Genomic DNA, 6,000 nt, shown 5'->3' with positions numbered 1-6,000 from the left:
TTACATTTCTGACCACATTTCATGTGTCCGCATTTTTCGTTTCTACGTTACTTGCACATTATAAAGTTTTAATTCATTATTCGATTATTGAAATTAAAAAAAAAAAAAAAAAAAAGTAATAGCCGGAAAAAATAATTTTGAAATATATATACATATATATATCTACAAACACGCATTTCTTTTAGTAAAAAGTCTATTTTAATCTGTTGTTGATAGTCGAAAAAAAAGAAAATGAATTACTTTACGATTCTTTGCAGTTTGAAAGGATTTTGGGAGCATTTAAACTGTTTTAAAATTGTTAGCAAATCCTCATGTATTAAACAATTGAAAAAAAATTAAAAAAACAGAACAAAATAATTTGGCAAACAAAACAATCCACATAGTTAAAATAAAAGCGAAACAAAAATGATAGATTCCCGGGCAATGTGGGAATATATACACCATGCAGTGTATTCTAATATAGAAAACAATTTGGCTCGGAAACCAGAAGGTTCAATACGTTGATGTAACTCAGACAATTTCTATTTTATTTATGTAATATATATATTTCAACATAATATGTTAAAACATAGCGTGGATATTTTTTCCCATAATTCATTTCAACAGTGCTTAAAAGAATACAGAGCTTTATAATTATGAACATAGACTTTTGAATGGCTACATGACTTCATTTGTGTCGCCCGTCAAAATTCTATGTTTATGATTATAAAGTTCTATCTATCGGCAACTGTAGTCTATGACTACTAAAAGCACACATGGCGTTTTTCTTTCTATCTCCTGATGATGACTGAAACTAGCCAAAAAGTTGAATAAAACACAAATATTAATATAATTGACAAACCAGTGTTTTAATTAAAAAAAAAAAAATGGATAAAGATATACTTAGGGCAACTAATCTATAGTATAAATATCACCAGTATGTATGTATGTCTGCCTAAAACTTTCGACAGAGGCGACAGATCTTCACAAGATCGATATTGTTTTGAAGTTTGACCCTTCGGACGACAAATATCGAAAAATTGGCCAAACTACAAAGAGGGGTCGCCTTTTTCGCCGATATTTTCGAAAGTCATCCTCTTTTTTCGATTGACTAGCCTTAATGTAAATCTTTGCCACTTCCGGTTTGGTGATGGATGCAACGGCAATAACGTCACCTTTTCTTTTTTTTTTTTTTTTTTCCACATTTTCCTCTTTTGCGGTTAGGGTTTGAGCCTGCCTGTCTACCACTTTTTTTATTTTTTTTATTTATTTATTTTTTTTTTTATTTGCTCAACACACACTTCCAAACACCCGGACAACGCCGGGCACTCAGGCTAATCTATATATAAATGCTTGTGTTTCATTCTAAAGGAATTCATCGGGCTGATTGCAACGAGTTACATTTGATTATTTTTTATAAGATAAACCCAATATATGTAATATGTATGTGTGTGTGTGTGTGTGTGTATGTGTGTGTGTGTATGTATATATATATATATATATATATATATATATATGATTGGACGATTCCAATATTTTTATCGATTCCATCCTAAGTTCTTGAACCCGATACAATTATTAATTCTGATTCTTTATAAATCTCTAAATATTTAACTATACAGTTATTTTTCTCCGATTACCGTAACGTTAAATGTGCATATATTTCCTCAAACGTAAAAACACACTTGTGGAGGGGGGGGGGAGGTCTGTAGATTTTAATTTTACTGGTAGTTTACAATCAATAAATATTGATTATTTTATTACTACCAGCAGTGGAAGATTTTGTTTCAAACACCCCCCCCCCCAAAAAAAAAAAATTGAAGGAATCGTTTATTGCATCGGAATAGGCACAAATTTTTCTTATTCCGATACACGTTCCGATTTTTTTTTTAATCATCCCAAAACTTATATATAATTTGGGGTTGTTATTTTCCAGAGGTAAGATAACCAGTGAAGTATAACGAGGTTAATACAAGAGTGCTCAACACAGAGATAGAGCAGGGTATCCTTTTTAATGTTTTTACTTAAGCAGTAATGTGTTGCTACACAGTCATGAGCATGTTTCGGTCTTTTAGTATTTAGTAACTAGAAACCTCTTCAGGCAATCACGCTTACATTGAAAGGAATCTGTAACGAATTCGTTACTGATTCCCTTAATGTAAGCGTGATTGCCTGAAGAGGTCTGTAGTTACTAAATACTAGCAGAGCGAAATATGCTCATGACTGTAGCAACACATTACGGCTTATGTAAAAACAAATTAAAAGTATGTACTAGCATGGATACCCAGCGTTGCCAGGGTCGACATGAAGTTCGGTTTGGCCACACCTGCTATACTAAGAATATTGACCAGTTTTTCATTATATGTCAACTCCATCGTTACCCCAACTAAAATTTAAAAATTAAAGAACGAATGAAAACACGAAAATGTAACCCCCCCCCCCAGAAAAAGGCAGACGTACATGACAAACTCTCCACCAGATATTTCGGCAGAAGGGATACGAAGAGAAGCTATTCTCCGGATATTGAGCACCTTTTATCTGACTATATTCCAGTTTAAGTGAATTTCTTTTATGCTCCCTGAGTCTAGAAAGATTTGTTATTACGGTTTGTTGCAAAGAAAACAAACTGTAAATAATTCAGTTTCAAAAATAACAAAGTAGAATTTGTGTTAACCGAAATACATGTTTTTATACTATAAAAATTATGAGTTTTTACTTATGTTATTAAAAGAAAGAAAATTAACAGTTACGATGTCAAAAAAATGTGAAGAAAAAACTGACAAAAACAGGTAAATGAAAGTTTTTTTTTTGTTTTTTTTATTTAAATAAAAAATCGTAGTTGAATTAGATTGTTTGTTTATTTTAAAATAAAAATCCACTGGATTGCGAAATCACGGAAATTATTTTATTTCAACTGATTCCAAAAATAATGCTTGAAAGTTTGTGTGAATTATTTTTAGTTTGATTATCCGCTGAAAAAACAAAACAAAAAGAAAGTTAGCATCCAAGGGAAATAACTCAAAACTGAAATAACTGAAATCGGTTTATAAAAAAAAATCGATGTTGGTAAAAATAAATTAAATTAAATATGTTCTCAATATAAATCAAATTTAAATAATAAACTTAAATAGAACACTTAAAACAATCCTCTCACTATAAACAATAACTAACACACCGCTATTTAATAAATTGATTTCCCTTAATGTAATATGCAAATGAGGTCATCTCTTTATCATCTATTTTGCAAGAATAATACTATATATATATATATATATATATATATATATATATATATATATATATATATAGGAATGAATGAAGTATTAAAGTAATGGACCTTTTGTATATATTAATCAAATTGTGAACAAACAAACAAACAGACAGGAATACGAATTTATGTATATATATATATGTATGTATGAAAATAAACAAAAGCTGATGAGTGTTTGGTACAGGGAATATCTATAAGTCCCTTTCGTTTGGAGTTGAAATCGACTATATCCATATAGTCCTGATCTTCTATAATACATACACGTGTGTGTTATACATGGGCATGTGTTTCCTCATTCATAAAACTCGACAGTGTGGCTATACCTAGTGACAATCCGGCACTTTATCACTGAGCCTTGAACCTGCTGGTAATAGTAGTAGAAATAGTATTGTATACATGTTGCATTCATTTATATTCTTATTTTATTTACGATATATATCTATCGTAAATAAATTTATTTCATAAATATTGTTAAATTTTGATAAATAATCAAATCAATAAGGAAAAAAAACTTTATACCATGTTATTTCACAACTTAATGCTTCTCATCAAAAGTGAAGAGCAAGGATATATATATATATATATATATAAACAGCACAAGAACATTAGCTTAGAAATGAAAATAAACATGTACTATAGAAAAATAGATTCTGAATAGAAAGTAAAAAATTGACAAAGAAATACACAAAAGATATATAGGAAGAAATATAATATATATATATATATATATATATATATATATATATATATAATTCAGTAATTTTTTTTTGTTTCTTTTTCAATGTACTCTTCAGATGCAAGTAAATAGAGGCTACTGTATGGAAAACTTTGCATATATGTATATTTGTATGTATATATACATATAAAAGGCTATATGTCTCCATATTGTCAAACTCTATTTCCTCCAAAACTAAAAGTTGCAGTGTGGCGCCAGGGGCCTCAAATGATTGGACTTTTTACAAACCGTTCTTTTATCGGTCTTTAGCCGATTAAAATAATTTTAAGGGTCAAAATTGAAAAAGATCGTTATACATTTTGTACATTCATCTTAGTTTATTTATAATTTTTAATGAGTTCATATGTGTCCCATGGATACAGTGGTAACGTCACCATCTTTGAATGCTACAGTTTCAATTTCGATACTAGCTGATGGTACTCAAATACTTTTTTTTTTTTTTTTACACTTTTGAAATCACGACTCTATAATAATATAATACGAAATCTGAACAAATTAAAATATCATGTTTAAGTGTATTTTACGCCCGAGCAAAGCCAGGCGCCCCCATCCCACTAGTGTGTGTGTGTATATATATATATATATATATATATATATATATATATTACTAGCCTGGGTGCCTGGCGTTGCCCGGGTGTTTGGAGCAAAAAAAGAAAAAAATAAGGGCAATTTTTTTAAATATGACCCCTATTATAACCCCTTAACATTTATTTTGGGCTCAAATCAAGTTATTAAGTTAGATCCATGCCAAAGGAACCTGTATCTAAAATGTCAAGTGTTTAGACCCAAAATTGTTGGAGGAGTTTGGTAGAGTTCTCAAAGGTTAAATCGTTGAACTTTGACTCCTTAACAGCTAAATTTCTGGCCGAAAATCGATCACATAGATTTTTCCCAAATCTCAGTACCCTGTATATCAAATTTCGAGTCTGTAGACTAAAAATTGACAGAGTTATTGCGTAGGGAAATGTACACACACACACACACACACACACAGGCAGACACACAGACACGTTCACTTTTATAGATATTGTAAGTATCAATTACTTCCTTTACACAATCAGTGCCCTTTTTATTAAAAATTTTATTTTATTTTGATGACTGGTGGACCGAAAATGGAATAACTTTCTAATATTATTAATAATAATAATAACTAGCAGGACCTGTGGAAATTCCACAGGAGACTCCTTCATATGTAATATATTGATGTTGACATTCTGTACATGTTTAGTGTAAATGGAGATGCTCTGATATTATTGTAGCTTTTTATTAAAACTGTAAAAGTATTTATCTAAGCAAGCACGAACGTCCGGTAAAGCTCGGTCGTAAAGTACGCTTAAATGATATTTTAATTCTTGCAGATTTCGTATATTATTATAGAGTTAATGTTCTATTGACTTTTATATGTTATAAAGTTGTGATTTCAAAAATATATCCATACGACTTGGGTACATTTGCTTGAATCGGAACTGAAATAAAAACTTATGAATATATATATATATATATATATATATATATATATAACTTAAGTTCCTTCAGCCATAATCGAAACCGAAACCAAAACTTATTAAGAATTCTTGGTAAAATTATTTAAGACAAGAAATAGAACATAACAATTAAATGACCCGGATGTAAGCATGACACACAAAAGAACACACATGCTATATGAAGGGTTGGGAATCTGCAGAATTGTCTCTATGAAAGCCAAGATAATCTACTTCTGTTATTCTTTGTTTTGCATCGTATTTTTATCCCCTACACAAGATTATTAAATTCTATGTATGCTTGATTAATGCAAGTACTTTTAAACGAGGTAGCATACAAAAATGGTGTGTGATATGTATGTCATGCATAGACAGCTCTTTTCTCACTTACAACTCATCAGTGTGGTTAGATGTAGCGAATAAGCTTCCTAAGTAGAGAAAATTAGAGCTTTTATATATAATATATATTCCTTGTTTACATATATTATTTTATGGGCATGTTTTTTTTTAAATTTCTTTAAATTTTTTATCTT

The 6,000-nt window shown here is 29.9% G+C and overlaps 1 protein-coding gene across 5 annotated transcripts in view; it reads left to right on the top strand.

The window, feature by feature from the left end:
* The window catches only part of LOC145291555 (protein kinase C iota type-like), a 355,461-nt gene that overhangs the window by 32,739 nt on the left and 316,722 nt on the right, over positions 1 to 6,000 (top strand). The window lies entirely within an intron of this gene.

This window comes from Euprymna scolopes, chromosome 2, assembly GCF_053919585.1.
Source record: "Euprymna scolopes isolate OS-2025 chromosome 2, ASM5391958v1, whole genome shotgun sequence".
Classification (NCBI taxonomy): domain Eukaryota; kingdom Metazoa; phylum Mollusca; class Cephalopoda; order Sepiida; family Sepiolidae; genus Euprymna; species Euprymna scolopes.
Note: the sequence above shows the minus strand (reverse complement) of the source record. Positions and strands in the feature narration are given on the sequence as shown.